This window comes from Bos javanicus, chromosome 23 (genome assembly GCF_032452875.1).
Source record: "Bos javanicus breed banteng chromosome 23, ARS-OSU_banteng_1.0, whole genome shotgun sequence".
NCBI lineage: Eukaryota > Metazoa > Chordata > Mammalia > Artiodactyla > Bovidae > Bos > Bos javanicus.
Window position 1 is genome coordinate 179,167 of NC_083890.1, and position 15,162 is coordinate 194,328.

The window sequence follows — 15,162 nt, forward strand, 5'->3', positions numbered from 1 at the left end:
AGGCCTCCCAGCTGTGGCCTTGGGGAAGGACTCACCTCAAGACTCACCCTTGAGAGTAAAAGTTCCATCAAGTTATCTCTTTAGGAGAGATCCAGTGATCCTAGGTCTGTTTGGAAAATTCTTGGATACTGCAGGGACACATACTGAGTGTGAACCTGGTTATTGAACCTTGTTGGCAAAATTAGCATTTTCTCTCTGTTGGTGCTAAAAGGGTGTGGGCTGGCAGCTGACTGATAATCCAGTCAAATGATATTTTCCTACTTATGACATCAATAGGTTTGGTCAAACTTTTTTGATTTCTTGTGTAAGCAGGCAGCTTGCAACTCTTTTCTGCAGGATCATTTCCATTAGAATGTCAACTAATCAAGGTAACAACAATATGGCACTCAGCACTCCTAGACAATTTCCCAAGCCTGTTTCCTCAGGGGCAGACCCAATATGAGCTAGGAATGGGTTCACAAGGCTCAGAAAATGCAGGGTAATATACTGCCTATGACCCTGAAAATTAGGGGCTCTTGCAAACCTGGAGTTCTCACATCTTAGAATCTAGACAGTTGCTGATAGATAGATATCTGAAAAGCACTCTGTTTTTATGCCTTTCATTCATATGGGAGGCGGGGTCACCCTGAGGACTGTGTATGTGTGATTTAAAGTGCAGATTTAGGGGAGGATGATCTCCATGGAGACTGTGGACATGTCATCCAAGATGCATGCTTTAGGAGGGGGTCACCATAGAAACTGTGGATGTGTGACTCCAGGTGTAGGGTCTAGGAAGTGGGGTTATCCTGCTGATTATGGACATGTTTCCACAGGGGCAGGGTCTAGGAGATGGTGCCTGTATGACCCCAGGTACAGGGTCTGTGGAGATGTGCCAGCCTAGAGACTGGAATGTGACCCCAGGTGCAGAGTTGGGTGGGGGTCACCCTGGAGATAGTCATCTTGTGATCCTGGATGCATGGTCTAGGAAGGAGTCACCATGGATACTATGGATGTGTGACTACAGGCTTAGGTTTTGGGGTTACCCTGGACTGTGGATATGTACTCCTAGTTGTTCAGTCTGGGGGGTGGAGTCACCCTGGAGACTGTGGACATGTGACCCCAGATACAGTGTCTGCAGAGGGGTGTCACCCTAGACACTGGAAATGTGACCCCAGGTCCAGGGTCAAGAGGGTTCACCATGGATATTGTGGACATGTGACCCCAGGTGCAGGGTGTAGGAGGTGGGGTCACACTGGAGACTTTGGACATGTAACACCAGATGCAGGATATCTGAGGTGGGGTCTCCCTGGAGACTGTACACATGTCCCCCAGTACAGGTTCTGGGAGGTGGGTTCATTAGGAAACTGTGGACATGTGACCCAAAGTGCAGTGTCTGGGGAAGAGGCTGACCCTGGAGACTGTGGAATTATGACAATATGTATATAGTCTTGGAGGGGGTAACCCTGGACATTATGTACTTGTGACCACAGATGTAGGTTTGGGAGGGGTGGCACCTTGAGACTGTAGATGTGAGAACCCAGGTGCAAAGTCTGAGAGCTGGGATCACCCTGGAAACTATGGACATTTGACCTCAGGTACAGGGTCAAGGAGGTGGGGTCACCCTGGAGACTGTGGACATGTGACCCCAAGTCCAAGGTCTGGGAAGGGGACAGCTTGGAGCTTGTAGATGTGCCACCCCAGGTGAAGGGTCTGGGGGGTGGGGTAAGCCTGGAGACTGTGGATGTGTGACCCAAGGTTCAGGTTATGGGGAGGGTCTCACCCAGGAGATTGTGGACCTATGATCCCAGATACCTGGTCACTGAGATGGGGTCTGTGAGATGGGGTCACCCTGGAGACTGTGAATGTGTTACCTCAGGTGCAGGTTCTGGGAGGGGTTTACCCTGGAGACTGTGGTCATGAGAACCCAGGGGCAGGGTCTGTAAGGTTAGACCACCTCAAGACTGTGGTCCTGATACCCCAGACCAGGGTCAGTGAGGTTGGGTCACCCTGGAAAGTGTGGACGTGTGACCCCAAGTATACAATCTGGGGAAGATTGTCACCCTGAAGACTGTGGACATGTGGACACCAGGTACAGGGTATGGCAGGGGGGCTGTCACAATGGAGACCATGGACATATGACCCCAGGTGTAGGGTCTGGGAGAGGTGTCACCCTGGATACTGTGGACCTGTTGACCGAGGTGCAGGGTCTGGATGGGGTCACATAAGAGACTTTGGATATGTGAACCCAGGTGCAGGGCCTGGATAGGGTCACATAGAAGACTGGATATCTGAACCCAGGTGCAGTGTTAGGGAGTTGTCACCCTGGAGTCTGGATATGTGACCCCAGATACAGTGTTTGGGAAGGGTGTCACCCTGGAGACTATTCATGTGTGACTCCAGGTGCAGGGTGTGTGAGAGGGGTCACCTTTGAGACTGGACGTGTGACCCCAGGTACACGATCTGGGAGGGAAATCACACTGGTGAGTGTGGACATGTGACACCAGGGACAGGGTCTGGGAGAAGGGGTCACCCTGGGGTCTCTGGACCTGTGACCCCAGGTGCTGGATCATGGAGGGGTTCACCCTGGGAGACATGGATGTGTGTGCCGAGGTACAGGGTCTGGGAATGAGGTCACACTAGAGACTGTGCACAGGTGACACCAGGTGCAGGATCTGGCCGGGGATGTCATCCTGGATATTTTGTAACTGTGACCTCAGGTACAGGGTAGGAAGGGTGTCCTCTGGACATGGCAGATATTTGACCCCAGGTACAGGGTCTGGGTGCAGGTTCACACTTAAGACTGTGGACATGTGACCCAGGTACAAGATCTGGGAAATGACATCACCCCGGAGACTATGGACATGTGTCACCAGGTACTGGGTCTGGGAGAATGCACACAGTAGAGACTGGATATATGACCCCCAAATACTGTGCCTGGGAGAGGTAACCCTGGGGACTGAAGACATGTGATCTCAGATACGGGATCTGGGAGGGTGTCACCCTGGAAACTGTGGACATGTAACACCAGGGTATGGTCTTGGAGGAGAGCTCACAATGGAAACTGTGGCTGTGTCATCCCAGGTGCTCAGACTGATGTGGTAGTGTCACTCTGAAGTCTGTGGACTGTATCCACAGGTACGGGTCTTGGGGGGGTGTCACCCTGGAGACTGGAAATGTGACCAGAGGTTCAAAGTCTGGGAGTGGTGGTCACCCTGGAGACTGTGTACATGTGACCAGAGGTAAAAGCTCTGATGAGGTGGGGTCACCATGGAGAATGTGGACATGTGACCCCAGGTGTAGGGTCTGGGAGAGGCAGTTACCCTGGAAACAGGAAATGTAACCCCAGGTACAGGGTCTGGGTGAGGTGTCACCAAGAAGACTGTGGACATTTGACCCCAGGTGCTTGTATTTCAAAGGGATCACCCTTTAGCCTGTGGATGTGTGACCCCAGGTGAAAGGTCTGGGAGTAGGGCTCACTCTGGACTGTGGTTGTCTAACACCATGTGCAGGGTCTGGAGAGAGGGCTCTCTGGAGAATGTGGACATGTGACCCCAGGTGCAGGTTCTGTGAGGTGTTTTCTCCCTGGAGAAAGTGGACGGGTGACCCAAAATGCAGTGTCTGGGGTAGAGGCTGACCCTGGAGCCTGTGATATGTAAAGCCAGGTGAAGTTTCTGGGAGGTGGGGGTCACTGTGGAGACTGTGGACGTGTGAACCCAGGTGCAGGGTCTGGAAGAGTGTTCACCCTGGGGACTACGGACATGTGACCCTATGAATAGGGTCTATGAAGGGGTTCATCAGGGAAACTGTGGCCATGTGACACCAGGTAAAGGATCTGATGTGGGGTGTGAACGTGGAGACTATGGTCATATAACCCCCGATGCAGGGGGGAAGGGAATCACCCTGAAAACTGTGGGTGTGTGATCCCAGGCACATGGTCTGGGAGGGGTTCATCATGGAGACTATGGATGTGAAATTCCAGGTATAGGATCTGGGAGGTGGGGTTACCATGCAGATTGTGTGCAGGTGTTTCTGGTTACTGGGTCTGGGTGGTGGGGTCACCCTGAGGACTATGGATGTGTGACCCAAAGTGCAGGGTCTGGGGAGGGGGCTCTCCCTGCATACTGTGGATGTGTGATCCCAGATGCAGGATCTGGGGTGTGGGGTCACTCTTGGGATTGTGGACATGTTACATCAGGTGAATGGTCTGGGAGGTGGTTACCCTGGAGACTCTGGACATGTTACCCTAAGTGCAGGGACTGGGAGGTGGTGTCACAGGACACTGTGGTCATGAGACCTCAGGTACAGAGTCTGGATGTTGGCTCATACTAGAGACTGTAGACATGTGATCCCATGTATGTGGTCTGGGAGGGAGTCACCCTGCACACTACAGAAATTTGACCCCAGGTACAGGGTCAAGAGGGGGTTACCCTGGAGACTGTTTATGTGTGACCCCACATGCAGTTTCTGGGAGGTGGAGTCACACTTTAGACTTTAGACATGTGACCCTGGTCCAGGGTGTGGGAGGGGGGTCACCCTGAATCTTGTGGACATGGGACCTTAGGTGCAGGGTCTGGGAAGTGGTGTCACTCTGGGGATTGTGGACATGTTACTCCAGGTGTTTGATCTGGGAGGGTTTTACCCTCGAGACTGTGGATGGGCAACCTTAGGTGCAGGGACTGGGAGGAGATGCCACACTGGGCACTGTGGTCATGTGACCCCAGGTACATAGTCTGGAGGTGGTTTCACCCTAGAGACTGTTTACGTGTGACCCCAGGTGCAGGCTTTGGGAGGGTGTCACCCAGATGAATGTGGACTTGTGAACCTGGTAAGATGTAGTCACCCTGGAGACTGTGGACCTGTGAACCCAAGTGTGGGGTGTGAGCAGTGTCAACAAGGAGAATTTTGACATGTGACCCCAGATGCTGGTACTTCAAAGCAGTCAACATGGAGCCTGTGGATGTGTGAACCCAGGGCAAGGGTCTGGGAGGTGGGGTCACTCTTGAGACTGGATGTGTGACCCCAGGTGCAGGGTCTTGAGGTGGGTTCACCTTGGAAACTGTGGATATGTGACCCCAGGTTCAGGGTCTTGGAGGACATTCACCCTGCAGAATGTGGACATGTGATCCCTTGTACAGGGTCTGCAAAGGGAGACTGTGGCCCTGTGACACCTGGTATAGTGTCTGATAAGGGGTATCAGCATGGAGACTGTGGACATGTACACCAGGTGCTTGAATGTGGGCTGTGGTCACCATGGAGACTGTGCATGTGTGACCCAGTTTCAGTGTCTTATATGTTTGTCACCCTGGAGATGGTGCACCTTTGACTTCAGGTACAGGTTCTGGGGGGTGCTATCACCATGGGGACTGTGGACATATGACAGCAGGTATAGTGTCTAGGAGGTGGGGTACCTTAGAGACTTTGCACATGTGACTCCAGTTACAGGGTTTGTGAGGTGGGGTCTCCCAGGAGACTGTGTACATATGTTCCCAGTACAGGTTCTGGGAGGTGGGGTCATTTCTGGGACTGGATGTGTGACCTAAAGTTCAGTGTCTGGGGAAGAGGATGACCCTGGAGACTGTGGACTTGTGACAACATATATATGGCCTGGGGGGCTGGGTAACCCTGGAGACTATGTACATGTGGCCACAGCTGTAGGGTCTGGATGGAGGGTTCACCTTGAGACTGAATGTGAAAACCCACATGCTGGGTCTGAGACCTGGGGTAACCCTGGAGACTGTGGACATGAGGCCTCAGGTACAGGGTCTCTGTGGTAGGGTCACCCTGGGGACTGTGGACATGTGACCCAAAGTGCAGTGTCTGGGGAAGAGGTTGACTCTGGAGATTGTGGATGTGTGACCAATATATATGGTCTGGGAGGGGTTCATCGTGGATACTGCAGACATTTGACATCAGGTATAGGATCTGGGAGGGGGGTCACAATGGAAACTGTGGCCATGTGACCCAAGTACAGGGTCTGGGCAGGGTTGTCATCTGGTGACTGTGAACATGTGACCCCAGATGCAGCATTTGGAGGGGGGTCACCCTGAAGACTATGGACATGTGACACTAGATGCAGGGTCTGGGAGGGGATCACCCTGTAGACTGAGGACATGTGAACTCAGTACTGGGTCTTGGAGGCAGGGTAACCCTGGAGATTATGTATCCAACCACAGGCTCAAGTCTGGGAGGTGGGGTCACCCAGGAGACTGTGGATGTGTGACTGAAAGTGCTGCATTTGGGGAGGGGGCTCTCCCTGGAGACTATGCACATGTGATCCAAGGTGAGTGATCTGAGAGGGGATCATCAAGGAGATGTGGACTTGCAACTCCAGGTATTGGGTCTAGGAGTTGGGGTTACTCTGGAGAGGGTGGACATGTGATCCCAGGTGCAGGGTCTGGTAGGTGGGGTCACCCTGGAGACTGTGGATGTGTGGTCCCAGGTACAGGGTCTGGGAGGTGGGATCACTTGGGGCCAGTGGACATGTGACCCCCAAGTGCAGGGTCAGGGAGGTGGGGTCACCCTGGAGACTATGGACATGTTATCTCAGGTACAGGGTCTGGGAGGGGTTTATCCTGGGCCATGGATATGAGAACCCAGGAACAGGGTCTGGGCGAGTGTCACTCGGGAGACTGCAGATATTTGACCCCAGGTACAGGGTCTGGGAAGGGAGTCACCCCAGAGAATGTGGACATGTGACCCAGGTACAGGGTCTGGGAATGGACATCATGATGGAAACTGTGGATGTGTGACCCCAGGTACAATGTCTGGGAGGATGTCACAGTAGAGACTGTGGATGTGTGACCCCAAATACAGTGCCTGGGCTTGGGCACTGAAGACATGTGATCTCGGGTACAGGGTCTGGGAGGGTGTCATCCTGGAAATGGTGGTCATGTGACCCCATGTGTAGTGACTGAGCGGGAGGTTAACCTGGAGGCTGTGGACATGTGATCCCAGGTGCTCAGATCAGTGTTGTGGGGTCACCCTGAAATCTGTGGACACGTAACCACAAGTTCAGCATCTTTGGTGGTGTCATCCTGGAGACTATGGATGTGTGACCACAGGTAAAAGTTCTGATGAGGTGGGGTCACCCTAGAGACTGTGGATATGTGACCCAATGTACAAGTTCTGGTGAAGTGCAGTCACACTGGAGACTGTGGAGGTGTGACCCCAGGTGCAGGGTTTGGGGGGGTTTTCACCCTGGAGACATGGACGTGTGACCCCATGTGCAGGGTCTGGAAGTGAATTTACCCTTGAAACTGAAAATGTGACCCCAGATACAGTTTTAGAGAGGAGTCACCAAGGAGACTCTGGACATGTGACCCAGGTGCAGGTATTCCAAAGGGGTCACCCTAGAGCCTGTGGACGTGTGATGCCAGGTGAAGGGTCTGGGAGGTGGGGACACTGGAGACTGTGAACATATGACCCCAGGTGCAGGGTCTTGGGAGAGGGCTCTCCCTGGAGGCTGTGGATGTGTGACACCAGTTACAGGGTCTGGGGAGAGGGGATCACCCTGGAGACTGTTAACATGTGACCCCAAGTGCAGGGTTTGGTGTGTGGGATCATCGTAGAAACTGTGGAGTTTTAAAACCTGGTACAGGTTTTGGGAGGTGGGTTCATGCTGGAGATGGGACATGAGACCCTATGTTCATGGTTTTGGAAGGGGGTCACCCTGGATATGGTGGACATGTGACCTCAGGTGCATGGTCTGTGAGGGGGTTCACCCTGGAGACTGTGACCATGTGACTCCAGGTACAGGGTCTGAGCTGGGGTGTCAGCCTGGAAACTCTGGACATGTTACCCCAGGTGCAGGATCTGGAAGGAAGTCAACCTGGAGATTCTGGACATGTGATTCCAGGAACAGTGTCTAGGGATGTGTGTCACCCTATAGACAGTGGAAATGTTACCCCAGGTGCAGGTTTGGGAGGGGGGTCACCCTGAAGACTGTGAACATGTGACACAAGGTGCATGGTCTGCAAGGTGTGGTATCCCTGGAGAGAGTGGACATGTGACCCCAGGTAAAGGGTCTTGGAAGTGGGGTCACCCTGGAGAATGTGGACATGTTACCTTGGGTGCAGGGTCTGGGAGGGATTTACCCTGGTGACCGTGGATGTTAGAATACAGGTGCAGGGTCTGGGAGTTTTGATCACCCTAGAGACAGTGGTTGTGATACCCCAGTACAGGGTCAGGGAGGTTGGGTCACCTGGAAAATGTGGATGTGTCACTCCAGACAGGATGTGGGGAGGACTGTCACCCTGGATACTGTGGACATGTATCCCCACATTCAGGGTCTGGGACGATGGTCCCAGTAGAGACTGCAAATTTGACCCCAGGTGTAGTGTCTGTGAGGGAAGGTTACCCTGGAGACTGTGGATGTATGATCCCAGGTGCGCAAACTGTAGTTGTGGGGTCACATTGAAGTCTGTGGACATGTGACCACAGGTTCAGTGTCCTGGACGGTGTCACCCTGGAGGCTGTGGACGTGTGACCCCAGGTACAGGGTCTGGGAGGATGGTCACAGTAGAGACTGTGGAAATGTAACCCCAGGTGTAGTGTCTGTGAGGGAAGGTTACCCTGGAGACTGTGGATCTGTGACCCAGGCGCTTGGACCATAGTTGTGGGGTCACCCTGAAGTCTGTGGATGTGTGACCACAGGTTCAGTGTCCTGGGAAGTGTCACCCTGGAGACTATGGACGAGTGAACAGATGTTCACCGTCTGGTAGTGGTGGTCACCCTGGAGACTGGAGGTGTGACCACAGGTAATAGTTCTGATGAGGTGGGGTCACCCTAGAGACTGTGGACATGTGACCCAAGGTACAAGTACTGGTAAGGTGCAGTCACCATGGAGGTTGTGGTGGTGTGACCCCAGATGCAGGGTCTGGGAGGGAAGGTTACTCTGGAAACTAGAAATGTGACCCCAGGTCATAGTGGGGTGTCACCAAGGAGACTCTGGACATGTGACCCAGGTGCAGGTATTTCAAAGGGGTCATCCTGGAACCTGTGGACTTGTGACCCTAGGTGAAAGGTCTAGGAGGTGGGGTCACCCTGGAGACTGTGGACGTGTAACCCTAGGTGCAGGGTCTGGCAAGAGGGTTCTCCCTGGAGACTGACATGTGACCCCAGGTGCAGGGTTTGCTGGTGTGGGACACCCTGCTACTGTGGACCTGTGACCCCAGGTGCAGGGCCAGAGAGGGGGGTAACCCTGGAAATTTCGGATGTGTGACCCCAGGTATAATGTCTGGGAGGTGGGAATATACTGGAACTGTGGAGGTGGCTCAGACGAAAAGCGTCTGCCTGTAATGCAGGAGACCCATGTTCAATCCCTGGGTTGGGAAGATCCCCTGGAGAAGGAAATGACAACCCACTCCAGTACTGTTGCCTAGAAAATTCCATGGATGGAGGAGCCTGGTGGGCTACAGTCCATGGGGTCGCAAAGAGTCAGACACGACTGAGCGACTTCACTTTTACTTTCACTTTTCATACGGTCTGCGAGGTGGAGTCAGACTGGAGACTGGATATTAGACCCCATTTACGTGGTCTGGGAAGGGGGTCACCCTTGGACATGGTGGAGATGTGACCTCAGGTACAGGGTCTGTGTGGCGGTTCACCATGGTGACTGTGGCCATGTGACCCCAGGTACAGGGTCTAGGGTAGGGTGTCAGCCTGAAGACTCTGGACATGTTACCCCAGGTGCAGGTTCTGGAAGGGGGTCACCCTGGAGATTCTGGATGTTTTATTCCAGGTACAGCCTCTGGGTACATGTATCACCCTATAGACAGTAGAAATGTGACCCCAGGTGCAGGTTCAGGAAGGGGTCACCCTGGATACTGTGAATGTGTGATCCCAGGTGCATGGTCTGAGAGGTGTTGTCTCCCTGGAGACAGTGGGCGTGTGACTCCAGGCACAGGATCTGGGAGGTGGGGTCACTTGGGGACTGTGGACATGTGACTCCAAGTACAGGGTCTGGAAGGATGGTCAATGTAGAGACTGTGGACATGTGACCCCAATTACAGTGCTTGGGAGGGGTCACCCAGGGGGCTGAAGACATGTGACTTCAGGTACAGGGTCTGGGAGTGTGTCCTGGGAAACTGTGGACATGTGAGCCCAAATGCAGGATTTGGTGGGGGGTCACATAGGAGATTTTGGATATGGGAACCCAGGTGTTGTGTTTGGGAGTCGTCACCCTGGACTGTGGATGTGTGACCCCAGGTTCAGGGTCTTGGAGGGGTGTCACCCTGGAAACAGTGTACATTTGACCCCAGGTGCCGTGTGTTTGGAGGTGGGTCACCTTGGAGACTGTTGACGTGTGACTGCAGGTGCAGGGTCTGTTAAGGGGTGCCATACCAGAGACTACAGATATTTGACCCCAGGTACAGGGAGGCCTGGCGTGCTGCAATTCATGGGGTCGCAGAGTCGGACATGACTGAGAGACTGAACTGACTGACAGACTGACAGAGTCTGGGTCGGGGGGTCACACTAGACACTGTGAAAGTGTGATCCCAGGTGCAGGGTCTGGGAGGGAGGTAATGCTGGAAACTGTGGATATGTGACACCAGGTGCAGGATTGGGCAGGGGTGTCACCATGGATATTATGGAAGTGTGATCCCAGGTACAGAGTCTGGGAAAAGGCATCAGACTGGAGACTGTGGATGTGTGACCCAGGCACAGGTTCTGAAAAGGGTGTCAGCCTGGAGACAGGATGTGTGAACCAGGCACAGGGTCTGGGAAAGGGCGTCAAGCTGGAGATTGGACATGTGAACCTAATTACAGTGTCTGGGAGGATAGTCACAGTAGAGACTTGGATATGTGACCTCAAGTACAGTGCCTAGGAGAGGACACCCTGGGATCTGAAAATGTGTGATCTCAGAAAAAGGGTCTGGGAGGGTGTCAACCTGGAAACTGGACATGTGACCCCAGGTGTAGGTCTGTTAGGGGTAGTTACCTTGGAGATTGTAGACATGTGATCCCAGGTGCTCAGATTGGTGTGGTGGGGTCACCCTGAAGTCTGTGGATGTGTGACTACAGGTACAGGGTCTGGGGGGGCAGGGTGTCACCCTGGAGACTGTGGATGTGTGACCACAGCTAAAAGTTCTGATGAGGTGTGTTCACCCTGAAGCTTTGGACATGCGATCCCAGGTAAAGGGTCTAGAAGTTGGGGTCACCCTGTAGACTGTGGATGTGTGACCTCATGTACTGGGACAGGATAGGGATCACATAGGAGACTTTGAGATATGTGAACTCAGGTGCAGTGATTGGGAGTCCTCACCCTAAAGACAGTAAACATGTGACTGCAGGTACAGTGCCTGGGCAGTGATGCCACCATAGAGACAGTGGAAGTATGACCCACGTGCAGGTTTGGGAGGACATTGCCCTGGAGACTTTGGAAGTGTGACCCCAGGTACAGAGTCTGGGGAAGTGGGGTCACCCTGGAGACTGGACATTTGATCCCAGGTACAGGGTCTGGGAGGCGAGGTCTCTCGGGGACTGTGGACATGTGATCCCATATGCAGAGTCTGGGGAAGGGGCTCATCCGAGAGACTGTGGACATACATCCCCAGGGACCTGGTCTGGGAGGTGGGGTCACCCTGGAGACTGTGAACATGTTACCTCAGGTGCAGGGTCTGGGAGTGGTTTACCGTGGAGACCGTGGACCTGTGACCCAGGTGCCAGTTCTGTGAGGTTTGGTTACTGCGGTCGTGATACCACAGTACAGGGTCAGGGAGGTTAGGTCACCTGGAGAATGTGGATGTGTGACCCTATGTACAAATCTGGTGAGGAGTGTCCATCGTGGACTGTGGACATGTGACCCCAGATGCAGGTTTGGAGACTGTGGATGTATGACCCCAGGTGCAGGGTCTGGGAGCGGCTGTCACCATGGAGACTGTGGACCTGTAACCCCAGGTATAGGGTCTGGGAGGGGTTCACCCTGGAGACCATGGATGTGTGAGCCGGGAAATGGGATCACTCTTGGGACTGCTGAAAGGTTACCCCAGGTGCATGGTGTGGGAAAGAGTCACCTTGTAGACCATGGATGTGCAATACTAGGTGCAGGGTCAGGGAGGTGCTGTCACCCTGAAAACTGTGGTCATGTGACCCCAGGTACAGGGTCTGGAGGTGGGCTTATCCAGGCAACTGTTGATGTGTGACCCCAGGTAAAGTGTCTGGGGTGGTTTGTCACCCTGTAGACTCTGGACATGTTACCAACGTGCAGGGTCTGGGAAGGGGTAACCATGGAGACTGTGGACATGTAACCCCAGGTACAGGTTCTGGGAGAGGTAAACCCTGGGACTGTGGGCATGTGACTCCAGGTGTAGGGACTCAGAGGTGGGCTCACCTTGAGACTGTGGACATGTGATCCCAGGAACATGGCCTGGGAGGAGGTCACCATGGAGACTGTGGATGACTCCAGGTATATGGCCTGGGAGGTGGGGTTACCCTGGACTGTGTACATGTGATCCAAGTTACTCAGTGTGAAAGGTGGGGTCACACTGGAGACTGTGGATGTGTGAGCCCAGATACAATGTTTGTAGAGGGGTATCACACTAGACACTGGAAATGTGACCCCAGGTCCAGGATCTAGAGGGTATCACACTGAAGACTGTAGACATGTGACTCCAGGTGCAGGGTCTGGGAAGTGGGGTCACCCTGGAGACTGTGAACATGGGACCCCAGGTACTGGGTGTTGGAGGTGGGGTCACACAGTAGACTGTGGACATGTGACTCTAGGTACAGGGTCTGCGAGGTGGGGTCACCCTGGAGACTGTGGACGTGTGACTAAAATTGAAGGATTTGGTGAGGCAGCTCTCCCCAGAGACTCTGATGTGTGATCCAAGGTGAATGGTCTGGGAGGGGATCACCATGGAGACTGTGGACTTGTGACTCCAGGTATAAGGTCTAGGAGTTGGGGTTACCCTAAGACTGTGAACATGTGACCCTGGTATAGGGTCTGAAGGTGGGCTCATCCTGGAAAGTGGAGGTGTGACACCATGTTTATGGTCTGAGGGGTGGAGTTTACCTGGGATACTGCAGATATTTGACCCCAGGTATGGGTCTGCAAGGGGGGTCACCATGGAGACTATGCACATGTGACCACAGGTACAGGACCTGGGAGAGATATCACCCAGGGGACTGTAGAAATGTGACCCCAACTGCAGGATCAGGAGCAATCACCCTGGAGACTGTATAAGTGTGACTGCAGGTACAGGGTTGGGAGGTGGGGTCACCCTTCAAACTGTAGACATGAGACCCCAGTCCAGGGTCTGAAAGGGTGTCACCCTGGAGCCTGTGGACATGCAACCCAGATGCAGCGTTGGGAGGGTTTCACCGTGAAGACTGTGGACATGTGACTGCAGGTGCAGGGTCTGGGAGGTGGGTCACCCTGGAGATATCGGACGTGTGACCCCAGGTGTAGGGTGTGTGGAGGGGGGTCACCTTGGAGACTAGAAGTTTGATCCCAGGTACAGGGTCTGGGAAAGGGAGTTACCCAGGAGACTGTGGATGTTTTTCAGGGTAGGTTCTGGGAGGGGTTCATCACAGAGACTGTGGACATGTGACCCCAGGTGTAGATTCTGGGAGATGGAGTCACTCTGTGGAGTGTGGACATGTTCAGGGACTTGAGAGTGGATGTGTGACCCCAGGTATTGGGTATTGGAGGTGGGGTCACGTAGTAGTATCCAGGGACATGTGACGCCAGGAACAGAGTCTATGAGGTGAGGTCATTGTGGACATGTGACTAAAAGTGCAAAATTTGGTGAGGGGGCTCTCCCTGGAGAATCTGATCTGTGATTCAAGGTGCATAGTCTGGGAGGGGGTCACCATGGAGACTGTGATTCCAGGTAGAGGGCCTAGGAGTTGAAGTTACCCTGCAGACTGTGGACATGTGACCCCTGATGGAGGGTCTGGAGGTGGACTCATCCTGGAAACTGTGGAGGTGTGACCCCATGTTTATGATCTGGGGGGAGTTACACTGGATACTGCAGATATTTGACCCCAGGGACAGGGTCTGGGAGGGGTGTCATCCAGGGGACTGTAGATATGTGACCCCAGGTGCAGGATCAGGAGTGGTCACCCTGGAAACTGCTAAAGTGTGAGCCAGGTGCAGGGCCTGGAAGGTGGGGTCACCCTTCAGACTGTAGACATGTGACCCCAGTCCAGGGTCTGGGAGGATGTTACCCTGGAGCTTGTGGATGTGTGACCCAGGTACAGGGTTGGGAAGGGTTTCATGGTGGAGACTGTGGACATGTGACCCCAGGTGTAAGGTCTGGGAAGTGGGTTTACTCTGGAAACTGGAAATGTAATGCCAGGTACATGGTCTGGGAGGTAGGTTCACCCTGGAGACTGTGGACGAGTGACATCAAGGTCAGGGTCTTGGAGGTGGGACCACCCTGGAGACTGTGGACGTTTGAACCCAGGTATAGGGTCTGGGAGGTGGAGTCACTCTGAGGAGTGTGGAAGTGTAACCCCAGGTGCAGGGACTAGAGAAGTTATTCACCCTGGAGTCAGTGACATCTGACCCCAGGTACATCATGTGGGAGGTGAGGTTACCTGGTGATGGTGTACATGTTACCCTAGGGGCAGGGTCTGAGGTAGGTCACACTGGAGACTGTGGATGTGTGACACCAGGTACAGTATCTGGGCAGGGAATCACCCTGGATTTTGTGGAAGTATGACAACAGGTATAGGGTCTGGGAGGGTTGTCACCCTGGAGACTGGACGTGTGACCCAGGTACAGTGTCTTGGAAAGGGCATCACCCTGGAGGCTGTGGACATGTGACCCTGGGCACAGCATATGAGAGGAAGGTCACAGAAGAGACTGTGGATCTGTGAACCCAAAGACAGTGCTTAGGAGGGGTCACCTTGGGGACTGAAGACATGTGACCTCAGGTACAGGGTCTGAGAAGTTGTCACCCTGGAAGCTGTGGACATGTGACATCAGGTGTAGGGTTTGTGAGGGGCAGTTACCCTGAAGACTGTGGACAGATGATCCTAGGTGCTCAATCAGGTGTGGTGTGTCACCCTGAAGTCTGTGGACATGTGACCACAGGTACAGGGTCTGGGGTTGGGGTGTCACCCTGGAGACTGTGGACATGTGACCAGAGTTAAAAGTTCTGATGAGGCAGAGTCACTCTAGAGACTGTAGACATATGACCCAAAGTAAAAATTCTAGTGAGGTGGGGACACTCTGGA